At 35.0% G+C, this 15,812-nt stretch overlaps 1 protein-coding gene across 2 annotated transcripts in view; it reads right to left on the bottom strand.

The window, feature by feature from the left end:
- Nucleotides 1-15,812, bottom strand: part of LOC145665878 (ABC transporter G family member 20-like) — a 131,130-nt gene that overhangs the window by 87,632 nt on the left and 27,686 nt on the right. The gene's annotated exons all lie outside the window — the stretch shown is intronic.

The raw sequence follows: 15,812 nt of genomic DNA on the forward strand, positions 1-15,812 counted from the left end.
CTTCAAATAATAACAATATTTCGTCGAAAAATCGAATAATCTTTATCAACTGACTGGATTCCTATTTCACTGCAACTCCATTTTGACAAGCATGGAAAGCGAGACCACATAGAAACATGCAAGCACACAAAGCGAGGTCACAAGCAATCCAACAAGTACAAAATTCGTAACGAGCACAGCAATCCCTAGCCATGATCCGATCCACAGGGCAGCTTCCTTCCAAGTTACCACACAAAGGTGGGAGCTTGGAGAAGTCAGCTGCGGTCATGCGCAAAGAAACAAAGGTCACCACTAGTAATCCTAACTCGACCGTAAGGGCGCACGGGAGAAAAAACCTCGACCGTAAGGTCGCACGGGAGAAAGGAAATCTTTTTACATTTTATATTTTTTTCTTTTTTTTTTGTAAGTCTTGATAATGTAAATTAACAGTAGTTAATTTCCTTAGTGTTTTAAATACATAATACAAACAGCAACAAGAATATTATTTTTTTAAAAAAGGTGTAACGGTACGTTACAAACTCGGCGGCCAGGAAAAAGAAAAATTCTGACTCCGGAATTTTTCGTCAAATCACTCCTCCTCTGGTAAGCTACGAAACATAAAAGAGACATTATAGTTATACATATTGACATACATATCTCAAAATATATAACTCATTCAAGTTTTAATTATACACAATTTATGATTCAATTAATTTTAACAATATTAAATTCATATTAAATCTGACTTTCACTAGGAATAACTAGCTATAACTAACATATATAATTTGATTAATATGAATGACTTTTACTCTATTAAATAAATAAAATTTTGATTACTATGGCCATGGAAAATTTACAAATAACATAAATATCTGATTAAGACTATCAATATCTATTTTCTTCAAAGGATAAGCAAGGAGTCAATCTAGACAAATTTAATTCAAAAAAATATTTTAAGATCTTCGAGATCTATAGATCTTAATTTCCGAAACGTGAGATCTACGGTAGGTTTCTGCTGCATCTGCTTCATCCGATAACAAGATGGTATTGGAAGTCAAAAATCTTCTAATAACAAAGGGACCTACCCATTTTTCAGCCAGAGATTTTGTAAACTTATCCTTTAGGGATGATTTCGCATGGGACTTCACCAGAACCTTGTCTCCAACATTCAACGTGACCGGATTTCTCCGACGCATCATTAACATTCGACGTTTTTGCCAACTCTTCTCTAAATTTTCCATTGCTTGTTTCCACATTTCTGCTGAACTTTTACCACCAAAATCAGAATCTACAATGTCCCATCGATTTTCTAACGGTGTTGTGTACGGACGTCCATAAAATATTTCGAATGGCGACATCTTCAATCCTTCATGCTCACTGATGTTAAGGGTGAATTGCAATCGTGGAATGAAATTTGACCAGAGTTTTTGGTTTCCAGATATATAAGAGCGTAACGCAGCCTTCAAGGTTTTGAATGAAGCGCTCCGCTACATTTCCCCCAGGGTGATACGGGCTCAAACGAATGTGTTTGATTCCTAGCCCAAATAAAAATCTCTTGAAGGTCTCAGACACAAAAATGGATGCGTTATCAGTCGATGGCTTCCGGAACCCCAATTCGGCTGAATATGTCCATCAATTTATTGGCTACCAAATTTGAAGAGATATTTCGTAATTTTTCAATTACAACATATCTACTAGCATTGTCTACACCAATTAATATATACTTGAAACCATTTGAATTGGGAAGAGCTCCTACTATATCATACATCCAATGTGCATTTACACGATTACTATATTCAGAAACTAAATAACCCATCTTACGCCTGTTTGATTCCTTCATCTTCTGGCAAACGTCACATGTTGAAACAAACTCTTTAACTTCTTCCTTCATCTTCTCCCACGTGAATTTTCGCATCAGTTTTCTTAACGTTCTGTATGTTCCAGAATGTCCACCCACCAGATTATCATTGTGGTGATATTCTATGAGAACTCTTCGTAATCTTTTCGGAATTACTATTTTAAATGGATTAAGAGCAGATTTTGTTCTTTTCATAAGAATCTTATTATTCAAATGATACCCTACTACTTGTTCTCCTTTTTCGATCTTCTCAATAATCATCTTCAGTTCTTCATTCTCCCTTTGTAGTTCGTCCAACGAATTCTTCACTATTGGTAATTTCCAATAGTTCGCAGCTCTCATATTTCCTTTGAACACAGCCAGGCCAACAGGTCCATCAATAATATTGAATTCGAATGGATCATACATCCTCGTTAAGAAATCTGCTACGGTATTGTCGGCTGATCTAACATGTTTGACTTTAAATGAAAATTGGCATAAGGTTTCAACCAAAGGTCCGTATTTCAACAGTCTCTTACTATTTCCCAGGATCCATGTCAAAGCTTTGTTATCGGTCAGGACTTCAAATTCATTTACAAGATAATGCTTGTACCTGGATATCGTTTTCACAAGACTGATGAACTCGATTTCGTAAATGCTTCTATGTCTGTCAGCCTCTGACAGGCGTTTACTGAAATAGGCGACAGGTACCAAGTTCCCTTTATCGTTTTCTTGTGACACGCATCCAGCTACGCTTTTCCCTGATCCGTCGACATTAACAACAAAGCGCTTGTTTAAGTCCGGAATTTTTAAAACAACATTTTCTATCAAGATGTTCTTCAATTTATCAAGAATTCGCTGATGTTCTTGTTTCCTTTCAAATTTTACCTTTGGTGATTTCAATGCACTTAATGGCCCCATCAACTCCTGGAATTCGGACGCGAATTTTGAATAGTAGTTGAATAAACCTAAAATTTTCATCAACCCTCTTCTATTTCTTGGCGGAGGGATGTTACGAATCGCAGAAACTCTACTGGGGTCGATTTCCATTTGATCTCCCTCAATTAGATAACCCAAATAGTTTATCTTTTTACAAAAGAAATGACATTTATCAGGTGACACTGTAATGTTGAATTCTTTAAATCTTTGTAATACCTTTTCCACTAGAATCATGTGTTCTGATAAACTACGTGACGCTATCAAAACATCATCAAAAAAATAGTTTTACACCATCATCTATCATGTCACCAAGTACCTTCTCCATAGCCCGAGACAAAATATTACTACCTGTCTTTATCCCAACTGGTAACCGCGTATAACGATAACAGCCTTTAGGAGTAACTATGGTAGTTATATCCCTTGACTCTTTATCCAGTAAGCACTGGAAATATGCTCGGCGTAAGTCAATTTTAGTGTATACGGTCTTATCTGCAAGCCCCGTGAGACATTCCTCTAAATTAGGTGAAGGAAAAACATCATTAACAATAAGTGAATTCGCCCTAATGTAATTTCCTACAATTCTATGCGTATTGTTCTTGTTTCGCACCAAAAAACAACTACTTGCGAAATTTGAATGATCAACCTCCTCAATTATTCCCTCGTCTAGTAACTCCTGAATTTGCTCATAGAAAATTCGTTCTTTGCCCTTTGGTATCGGAAAAGGTGTATCTTTAAATGGCTTGTGTTCTTTCAAATATAATCTAGCAACAAAATTCTTAATACACCCAACTTTGTCAGTTATTACATCCTTATACCTCTCCTTCAAAGAATCAATGAAAGCCATGATCTCCGGCTCGGTGAATTTCCAAGAATCATTATCTCGGTTTTCCACCTGTATATGATTATGGTCTTTCACCTGTACAGGAGTCTGTTCCTTTCCATCACTAGATTGTCTAATATCCTCATCAATGTACTTCTTATTTCGTTTAATAAGTTTATGGAAGTTCTCAGCTTGATCCAGGTCGATATCCGACGCCACTGAATCACTTTCACTTTTGGATGCACAACTTTGTTTTGTACTAGCGGCTAATCCATCACTCCTCTTAAGATCTTCAGCACAATTCACCAATTTGATTTCCGATACATTAATGACCTTCTTCCGGGAATCACGTGGTTTCCGACGTTTCTTTCTTGATTTAGGTTTATTTGCATCTTCAACAGTCTTTCCATCTTCAATTATCTCCTTAGAATTTAAGTTGTTGTCGCAACCCAAAGATTCTTCCTTGTTGTTAACAGCTAAACTATTAGATGATGTCAGTCCAACCACACATGGTAGGTTCACACTGTCTGTCGCACTGGAATCCTTAACCTTGGACGGTGTCATAGCCTTTAATTTGGTTTGTTTCTTGTTGATCCTTTCCAAGGACATTTCACTTGCACCACCTCCATAATTTCCTGAATTATCAATTACTGATCCACAATCTATTCTTCGGTTTAGTCCATCAGTCTCCGAACATCTTGGTTCTTGAACTTCTAAGTCATCTGTCTTAATAGGTAGCCTTTGATCACCACTACTTCGAAGAGCTCCTTCACATCTCACCTCAATTGAATTCTCAGGTAGATAAGCCTTGACTTCAGAATCAATCAAAGATCTAAGTTCCTTTAACTGCATTACACTCGGTGCACTTATTTCAAGCATCTTTAATTCAATGTCCCGATAGTCCAATTCACATTGAACCGCTGCATGACTATACCTAGAAACAAACCCATCCTCGCATATAAATAATGACGCCATGAATCCAGATAAAACTCCTAAATCCGCCTTTTCAGCAGGTGAATCCCCAAAAGATTTTTGGTCCTCAACGTTCTTTATATCTTTTAACTTACCGTTTGGTTGAACCACTCTCTTGTAGTTTAACTTCAATCTTTTTAGTCCACCACGCAAATTCAAGCAATTCCTAAAGTAGTCAATAACCGAGTTCGTCGATCTCAAAAACGGTTTACCCAGTAAACACGAACAGGGTAACTCTTTAACCACCTTAAACCATACCCTCTCAAAATGACCTGAGAGATTTACGTTCACTAGAATTTCCATGTTCGTATAAAAATTAAGTCCTGATGGTGCATTAACCAACTTCTCTGGAGTAGATTTAATAAATCTCTCCAACCCACAAGCTTGAACCAAGTCTAAACGTATTATATTAAAGCTTGAGCCACCATCAATACAAATATCGGACAAGCGACCATGAATCCTCCCAACTACAAAAGAAGCCACAGTGTCAGACATCTCACATGGAATGGTTACTGCTGAATTTTTAATTTTCTATGAATAATCAGACTTTTCAAAACGATCCTTGTATAATCCTCGAGCCTGAGACTTAACTTTCATCTGACTCTGAACATCAAATGAATTAGGTTGATCAAAATGTACATTACTATTATGTTTTCCAGATTTTTCAAAATTTTTGGAATAACTAACATCAGGATTTTGGTTAAACATTACTAAATTCGATTTCCTTCTAAAAATGCCCATCTCCTTATTATATTCCGTCTGATTTCTAAATTCTAAATCATGCCTTTCAGCAATTTCCAATAACTCTAACCTAGACACTGGAACATAATTATTTAACATTTTAAATTTATGATTTGGGTTCATCCCACTAATCATTACATTAACCATGTCGGACTCATTTACCCCGAATTGCAAAATATTCATAACAATAAAAACTGATTTGACATACTGATAAACCGATTCTGACAATCGCTGACGCCTATATATTTTCTCAGAAATAAATTGATGTAAACAAACTGGGGTAATAAACAGACCCACAAGCCTGCCTCTTAATTCGCTCCAACTCATTTGATTATTTAAGGCAAATAATATTTCTTTCAAAAAAGCTCCTTGACACTTTCCAATTAACAATGACAGAATCATATTAAGAGAGTAACTAGTGTCTAGTAAAGTCTCTTCAATTTTGGACAAAATATCAAATACAAGTACGCTATCGCTACCATCGGTTAACTTGACATCCTTAAATTTACATTCAAGAAAGTCGTTCGTTCTCTTAAAGGTATATTTCAACAAAAGATTATGTTCGAAATGCGAGTCTTCATTAATATTACCAAGAGTTGGCAACCCTGCATTTACATCACCCCGTAACGGAGGTTCTCTAGTATAATATAAATGCTTATTATTATGACTTAACCTAGGTGTTAAATTTCTCATCAAAGAAACTCGCCTATAATAATCTCTCAAATTTAGATAACCAGATGGCGATGATAATCTATTAGGCTCTGACGATCTAAATTCAGATGGAACACATCGACCTAATTGTCCTGAATTATCAAAGGGCTCACTAAAATTCACCTGTCTGTGATCACGAGCATTTTCATTTATACTGCCAACATTAGCTAATCTACTAAAATTATTAGCGCAATTCCGAGGGCTCACACCAGATTCTAAATCAACATTCAAGGTTGATGAGCGTCTTCTAGCAAAGCTATCATAAATGGGTGGAGTCAAAGACATATTCACCTGACCACAGTCAGACCTAGTCTCAAGGTCCATAAAACCGGTACGGTCAAGGGTTACAAATTCTAAATTCTGTTCAGGAATGTCAATAGATACATAATCCCTTGGACTACACATGATATTCAATAATAGATAAATAAATATTACTTCAAACATTTAACAACCAATTATCATCACAAATGTACCCACTAACTACTGACACTACAGTCGAACCAAACATAAGATCAAATGGGATCAACCTAACAACCACCTTCCTTGCTTACCTTTGCTAATAATGAAAATTTATTACAAGCTTCCTTTTTTTATCAAATCACAAAGTCTGTATTACTTAAACTGATGACGAAAGATACTCAATAACACATTAAAAAATTTTCATATATCGAAAAAAGTTAATATTAAATTCAAAATTTATTATGACAACGCTAATAACTATATTAACCACAAATTAGACGCGTAATATAATTAAACTCTATATTTATATAACCAGACTTAAACAACACAAAGTTATTTTTTAAACTTGGAACAACACAAAAGTTATTTTGAGAACTTGGAACAACACAAAAGTTGTTTTAAAACTTGGAAGGAAGCCACAGATGTAACGCCCCTATCCAGGCCCAATCACTGCAACGCGGGAAATACGTTGAACGATCTAGCCAACAGAAAGGGCTTTGCGCGGACCAGATACATGCTCAAGAATTACTGGTGGAATGAAAATCCAGAGGTTTGGCAATATGGCAAAATCACAACAAAGCAGTATAAATTCAATAAGAAACACAACAAATCAGATTTATAATTTTATTTACAATTAATAATACAGATTAAAAAAAATTCTTCTTCTTCCTGGTAAACTTTAGTCAAAAAAAATAATTTTTGAAAAAAATTAATTGTATAGAAATTATTATGTCAATTTCTTCTTGGATGAAATTTCAATTATCATTGGATACAATGCACACAAAGGCCAATCCAGGACCTCTCTCATTAAAGGTAACAAAATTCCAGATTCAGTTTACAGACGTCGGAGGCCAGTCTAGGACCTCTTCCATTAAATGCAACAAACCCAGATTATCCACTAACGTTTGAGGCCAGTCCAGGACCTCACCTTCTTCAGACCTAAATTTTACCTATTAAAACTCCCGAACTATCAAGTTTAATTTATTTCTACCTTTTTTAGTAAAGATTTCCTTCCTGTATTTGTACTCTCTGATCAAGTCAAGAAACTATCAAAGCAGCTAATATTCCAACAAATAAATTAATAACTTCCTTAAATCCAGAAAAAAATATCTTTTTTCAATAATTATATTACTTATATTCCGATGCCTGAGACTCGTATATTAATTTCCAAACAAGTTATTTCCTCTCTAATTATTTTTAATCAAAAAAATATTATTTTTTTTCTTTAACTTCACGCGTAATAATTCCAAGAAAACAATATTTGAAATCGCAGATTCTGGTGACCAAACCTGAAAAAGACAACATTCATATAACTGAGGTTTTGGGTCCAAACCCTCCACCTCGCTTCCCCTGGATTTTCAGTTGGAACAGGGACAACCGTAATGAATCCTTATTCTTTGAGAATTAAGTAAGCCAATTACTCTCAATTTTGGAGGCAATAACACAACCCACACAAGACGTCACAAACATTGGACTTAAACCGGAACTAACTTAGTACAAAGTTTTAACACTCACCTCATTTTTTCCTTAGTAATATATTACCTCTCTGGAATAATTCCTGGCTTCAATTGACTTTGGACTACTCCATGCAAACAAGAATAATTTTCATTTGTGAGGAGAAAATAGCATAAAGAGAAATCCCCGGGCCTGGGGACCACCGGAGTCCGAAATCCGATCAACTTAATATCCCAAGAGGGAAAAGAAATAGTTACCTCTCATGCATACTTTTCCATTACTAATTAAAAAAATTAATATTTTTACACATCACTCAAAAAAAAATAAATTATATTTCGTCAAACCACTCTAGGGCAACAGCTGCTATAACAAACCAACAGCAATTAACATAAGCACACGAAAAATTGCTTACTTCTCACAATTCCAATACGTAATATATTAACTCGAACAACACTTCACTCCTCATAGCACAAATTATTCTTGTTTTGCACTGTTCTTCAAATAATAACAATATTTCGTCGAAAAATCGAATAATCTTTATCAACTGACTGGATTCCTATTTCACTGCAACTCCATTTTGACAAGCATGGAAAGCGAGACCACATAGAAACATGCAAGCACACAAAGCGAGGTCACAAGCAATCCAACAAGTACAAAATTCGTAACGAGCACAGCAATCCCTAGCCATGATCCGATCCACAGGGCAGCTTCCTTCCAAGTTACCACACAAAGGTGGGAGCTTGGAGAAGTCAGCTGCGGTCATGCGCAAAGAAACAAAGGTCACCACTAGTAATCCTAACTCGACCGTAAGGGCGCACGGGAGAAAAAACCTCGACCGTAAGGTCGCACGGGAGAAAGGAAATCTTTTTACATTTTATATTTTTTTCTTTTTTTTTTGTAAGTCTTGATAATGTAAATTAACAGTAGTTAATTTCCTTAGTGTTTTAAATACATAATACAAACAGCAACAAGAATATTATTTTTTAAAAAAAAGGTGTAACGGTACGTTACATTACCTTGTTCAAAACCACGGGCCGTGTTATCCTGCGAGTCGCACTATCCTAACGTTCAATAGGTCGTGTGCTGACACTTACTGGTTGCTTCACTGCCCTTATTTATGTCGTATTTTAAGGAACCATATGAATCTAATGGTCCAAATGTTGTTTCCGGGTAATGATGCCATATTTCAGGATGATAATATGCCCATTCACAGAGCTGAAGGTGTTGAGGTAAGGGTTAGGGAATATTCGGATGAAGTTGAATACCTCCCCTGACTCTCTCAATCTCCGGACCAGAGTAGTATGGGCTTCATAAGATATCTTACGTCATCAATATTTTGGACTACTTGTCCTATTCTCGCTTTGCATTGAGGGCAGCTTCCTCTTGTGGTGTCTTGAATGATGTTATGTAAGGGGTGAAAGATTTCCATTTCTATTTTGATGTCACATTATATTTTAACTGGGGTGAATGACTCACGGTAGAAATGGCCTGAAATTTTATTCTTACTTACAGTGCCAGATCCAGAATTTGATTAAGGGAGGGGCTAAACCATAGTTTGCCTCTTTATCCAGTTTAAAGCAGAATTGGAGTCCATTTTATCCAGTGTATACCTGAGCGTCAATAGCCCCCCCTTGGATCCGCCCCTACTTACTTACATGGAAAGTGTACTCTCCGTCAGAATGGCATCGCTGTAAATTTTAATCGGTGCATATGCCTACGACATACTATTATAAAAATGGCGGAGGTGCGGCAATAAAAGGAAGATTTTGAAATCTCCACCAGCGATACAAATTTATTCAAAACGATATATTTATGGAATTTATCCTATTTATGGATATTTAATCTTTCCTATTAATGAAATCCAAATAGTACAAACGTAATAATAACATTTAAAATTTTGACATTGCACGTTTAAAATAAAAATATTGTCATTTAAAATACACTCAAAATAGTTTTATACATCTGCAAAATTACTGCAATCTGCTGTTGATTGGATTAACCGAAATGTAGAAAAAAAAGTTATCTTTCTAAACAATATGCCTAAGAATACCAGTATGTTTTATAGTCGCAGCCAGCAACTGATGTATAGTTATTAACATCAGTTAAAATAATTGTTCATAAACAAAGTTCCTTGTATTCTCGAAAATACAACACTACGTGGAAACTTTCTCCATACAGTAGTTCTGACCTCCAATACCCATCCCTTCGATAAATCTTAGCCACAATGAGTTTTAATCTGTAAACTTACACTTTTCTATAAATTTTTGGTTGGGAACTACTTTGATATTTTAATTAATTATTTCTCGAGCCGACTAAAATTTCAATATCGTACTTTGCATTACGCTCTGCCTCCATTGTGGATATGCCAGTCCATTTTCTTCCATGCTGGATTTGATGTTCGGAAAGCAGAAAGCATTGACAAATGACTTTAGCTTACGACAAACAAAGTACAAGAAACCAATTTAATCACATCGAACACAGTATTGTTCAAAAATATCTTATCGCTATTTTTAAAAACCCGCTGTAATTTTTTAAGAATCAGGATCTATGTGGTCTTTTAAGCTCGTCATTCATGAGAGATGGCGTTTCTCGGCGATCTTACTTCCCGAAGAAATGTAGAAGAAAGGAATCTGCCTGGAAATTTTTATTTTAGGCACCAATTAGATATTCATCTGATGTGAATGAGGAAAACCTTGCTCAGGATGGGTTAACCTGAAAAACCTTTACATCATCCCGACCGGGAATCGAACCCACCCGCTGTACTCTTGTCCATACATGAAAGTAAAGTCGTGAATATGATTCTTCTATGATTGTCTGGCTATTGTTTATTTTGGTTGTAAGATCCGGTACACTAAATTGTCGTACGAACGGTTACTGCAATAGAAAACTTAAAAGAAAATGAGTAGCAAATTTTTATATAAGATTTTACATTAGAGAAAGGTATATAATTGGTCAGAAGTAAAATTCGGTATTGTCTCATGAGCAAGTCACTTACTTCTACTTTGAAGGTGCAACAAATGTCTACATACTCGTAGTTCTTTGACTTTAAGAGGAATATTTCTATCACACTTATATTTATTATGTTTTACTAGCACATATTTTCATACATGGTGGCTTAGTTATTTATTTATTAACAAATTTCAGGTGGCTTGTTCAAAAAAAGAAATCGATCAGAATCTAACTATTGTCTTGCACAATTCCAGTATTTGGCTGATTATACCTAGGATTAAAATCTCAATGAGAATGGTATGCCGTGGATTCCCTTTTTATTATCGAATAGCCGATAACATGACAACTGGTATTATCATGTTAAAACTATGATCCATATACAATTAGTAAAGAAAGTCAGTATAGGATCGTTTGATTACCCGTAATGTCAGAACAAACATTTGTTCATCATTATGCCATGTTGTGATATAAATTAATCTTATGTATATTAAATTTTATATTTTTGCTGGAAATGTATATTTTTGTATTTGAAAAAAAAAAAAAAAACAGTCAAGCTCGTTTCCTAGAAAGCCAGAAAAAACAGAAAGTAGAAACGAAAGTGAAAGTATCAAAATAGTAATGAAAATAGAAAACAAATAGGTGAAAACCAAAAATCAAGATGTATATAAACCGTTGCCGACAGGAACAAAAGGTCTTTCTTCTTCGGTCAATCGGACATTCGGTCTTCTTTCTTCAATATCATCTGTAGTACATCAGTATGGCCTTAAGGCTTGAAACGAGCAAGATGGCAATCAGTTACCAGCGATCAATATTCTTAACTCTGTAAGAAATACACCTTGCTTGATATTGTTTTGTTTAAATTTAAAACAAGAAGTACTGAAAATGTGGAGGTCTTCCGCCGACAGCACAATGCTCTGATTTAATCTCAAATTTCATAAATTTTATGTTTATAAAGATTTGTGTATCACACTCACAATTGTAAGATGTCATTAAAACTATTTGTGTAGTTTATATTTTATTCTTTTGTATTTGCTTTATAAGAATCCATAAAAGACTCATCAGAATTCTGATATTTCACTATGCTACTTTCAATAACTCTACTATTAGGATAATTTAATAAATATCTCATTTATGTCCATTTATCTTTATTTTTACCAAGATTTTAAACAATTTACCAAAACAATGTTGAACCGCTTACTGCAGAAAGCAAACATGTCCAACATTTACACATTTCCTTTTTCTTTTTTTTTTCTTTTTTTTGTGACGCTTATGTAATACACAAATTTTGCATGTGTATTTTAATCACGTATACTTCTATCATTAAAGAACAAATATGTTATGGTGGAAATATCGTAAAGTTAGCTTTCTTCGATTTTTTTTTCCCTCCTGCAAACATTACGAAATGGACATGTTTGCTTTCTGCAGTAAGCGGTTCTGTTATGGTATCTATGTACCCTGAACTACTGTTGTAACGTACTAGTCACATTTCTCACTGAAACAATTTCACTAATATTGAATAGCCGATTACTTTTACGTAGTTAATATATTTTCTAAATATTGCTTCAATCCTTACATAATGATAGATTTTAAAAAAATTAAAAAATGTTAATGAACGTTGGTATACAAACACGGCTTCCTAAAGCTACTGCATAAAGTAACAAATTGACAAAAAATTAACTATATTCTACTGAACAAGGAAGCTGTTGAGTCTACAAAATAGGCAGAAGTAATTACTGAAAAATTAATAGGAAAACGATGTATTTTCAAGTTGTTCGTCGTAATTCCAATAGAGAAATGATGGTTGTTTGTTTGCTAGGTTCTAAAAGTTAAAGTATCTTTCCAGCATCAATGTTATAATAAGATGTGAATCATGTTATCGTAAGAGCCATATTATAATAAGCTTCCACCAGGAACAAAGTTGAAAAACAAACAAATGATGGAAAGTTATTTGCAAATACATAAATGCAAAATATTGTTCTTATTTTAATGATGGAACTCCCTTCTTGGCTATATGGTTAGAGTACTTAGCTTTCGGTGTGGGAGACCCGGTTTTGATTCTCGGTGGGAGCTCAATTGTTTCGTTTCCCACGTTAAACTATAGGTTCACGTCTCATATAGCATGGATGCTGAGCAGGATACTAAACTCTAAATCCACCATTACCTTAGTTAGATGGACCAAAATTGCAAAAGTTGTTCCTGGTATAAATAACAGGTAAATCAGTTCAACAAATAGATTTTAGTGTGTGTTCTACATGTATATTTTCTGAGTGTCACTTAGATTACAATAAATTTTACTCCAGGACAGAACTAATTGTAAAAATCTTAAAACCATTCCTTTTGAAACGCTGGGAGCTTGCCACTAAGTTATATTTTAACATAAAAATTGGATTCCAGTTATTAACCACATTTGGCAAGAAAATACGTTGTGTGTGATAGCTTAACTTCTGAAAATAATACAAAATGTTAACACGATAGCGAAAAGGGATATTACTCATAAGCGATCTCTAAGAGAGGAATACACTTAACCCCTAAACGTTATACACTACAAAATTCTCATTTATTTTTAATTGGAATTTAACAAGATTTTTTAGGAATGATCCCCCCCCCCCAAAAAAAAATGGATCAAAAGATTGCCATCTTGGCCAATCATTAGTTTTTGGATCAGAGGCCACAAAATCTTTGAATGACTCCTAAATTAAGTTTTCGAATTTTCTCCGGAATAAGCACATCATACTGAGTTAAACGATAATTTGGGTTTGGCTACACTGTATGTAGTTCTCCAAATAAAAGGCGTACAAGAAAATTTTTGATTGAAATAGATTTGATCTTGGATCAAGGGCCACAAAATTCTTGAACGGCCCCTAAATCGCATTTCCGTATTTTCTACGGAATAAGCACGTCATATTGAGTTAAGTGATAGTTTGGGTTTGGCTACACTATTTTTAGTTCTCCAGATATAAGGCGTACAAAAAAAAAAAAATTGAAATATATTGGATCAAATTTTTTGAACGGTTCCTAAATCGAGTTTTCGTATTTTCTACGGAATAAACACATCTTACTGAGTTAAGTGATAGTTTGGGTTTGGCTACACTATTTTTAGTTCTCCAGATATAAGGCGTACAAAAAAAATCAGTACTGGTAAATAGGAGGGTTATTCAACAATTATTGCCCTTGATATTGTGCTTGTAATATATTGTTTTCTAAAACTGTAGAGGTGAGTGCCAAAGTAACTTACAGGCTGATGTCATTGAATACTGATTGTTGTGTTCTTTGTTTTGTAGATAGAGAATGCGTCCAGATTGTGAAAGTGAAGAAAACTGAAGTGCGTGCCGTGATCAAATACTTCCATATAAAAGGTTTATCACCGACGGAGATGCACTCTGATGTAAAATGAAATGAAATCTTTAAGTTTAACGTCCCACGGTTATGCCGATTAGGCTAAAGGAGACGGTGATAATGAGAAATGAGTGAAATGGTGGAATGAAGAAAGTTGGAGGAAACGGAAGAACCCCACGAGCACGGTGTTTGTCCACCACAAAGCACGCTGACGTAGTTAGCATGTTGAGTGATAGTGCCTTTTCCTACCAAACGATAATAATAAAAAAGAAAAAGAAAAACTGCTCACGTGGATTCCGATTTTAACAATTCATGCATACTTGCTACCCGTAAAACACGGAAAAAACTAACAATATCAATAACATTACCCTGCAGTGTTTCTTCCAGACATGTTTTTGGGGGAGTATTGCTCCCCGGCGCTCTGATAGTACCCTTCCCTCCTGGAAGAGGCCAAAATAATACGTCTATTATAGAAAAGTACCAGCAGTGCTCACCGGAATACTAAGTATCCCCCCTCCCCGCCTTGTTTCTGAAAGGAACACTGTTACTTTGTACTGCGGCATACATACTTTTCTAGCTTTATAGTACAAGTTACTATAAGCACAATATTTTTGTTCAACTCCTTCTATATCAGAGACAATAACTGTTGAACATATATGCATATATATATATATATATATATATATACAGTGAAACCTCTACTAACGGACACCTCTATAAAGCGGACACCTCTCATAACGGACATATTTTGTAATCCCCAAACACTGTAATAGGAAAATGCACATTGGAAAACCTCTCTAAACCGGACACTCTCTAGTACGGACACGGACAGTCTTTCCTGTCTTTTATAGGTATTATTTACCTCCGTATTACGGACACTTTCTCTAGAAACAAGTTGAAAAGTACAGTAAAAAATAATACATTTTTTGTGATTCATACGTGTGTCAGCAAGGAAGCACATGAGGGTGTGACAAAATTTGGCCCCCTTAACTGTCTGCTCAAGAGGAAAGGTGTCCGTTTAACAACATCCTCATGTTCTTTGCTTGCATTCTACTCTCACCCAACCTGTTTTAGATACAAAAGTGATTGACAGTTGCCCGCCGTTTGGGAAGTTGGGGTTGAAGTCATTTTACTGTCCGCTGGAATCTCTAACTAAGCAAAAGACAAGTTTGGTATTTTTTGCCCGCATATTGTCTCAAAAGTCATTACTGGACTGTAATTAACTCACAAATTAAAGCAATACGCCGAAAACGTAGTAAGTAGCGATAAGTGTAAAGTGCAGAGAACTATAACATCTTATTTCCATGTTGTGCCTCGAACATAGAGTATTGAATGGTGCAAGATAATGCAAGTACAGTAACATTTTGGTAATATTTGTAAATACATGATTCATGCAAAAATATTTTTCTAATTGCACAATACCTTCTACTAATTTACGTAAGAAGATATTGAAACCTCTCTAAGGCGGATACCTCTCTATAGCGGACAATTTTTGATTCCCCACGGCTGTCCGCTTTAGAGAGGTTTCACTGTATATATATATATATATATATATATATATATATATATAATAAACACTACAACGGTTTCTACATGAAAATATTACTCATTGGT

Source organism: Thermobia domestica, chromosome 12, assembly GCF_964235325.1.
Source record: "Thermobia domestica chromosome 12, izTheDome1.hap1.1, whole genome shotgun sequence".
NCBI lineage: Eukaryota > Metazoa > Arthropoda > Insecta > Zygentoma > Lepismatidae > Thermobia > Thermobia domestica.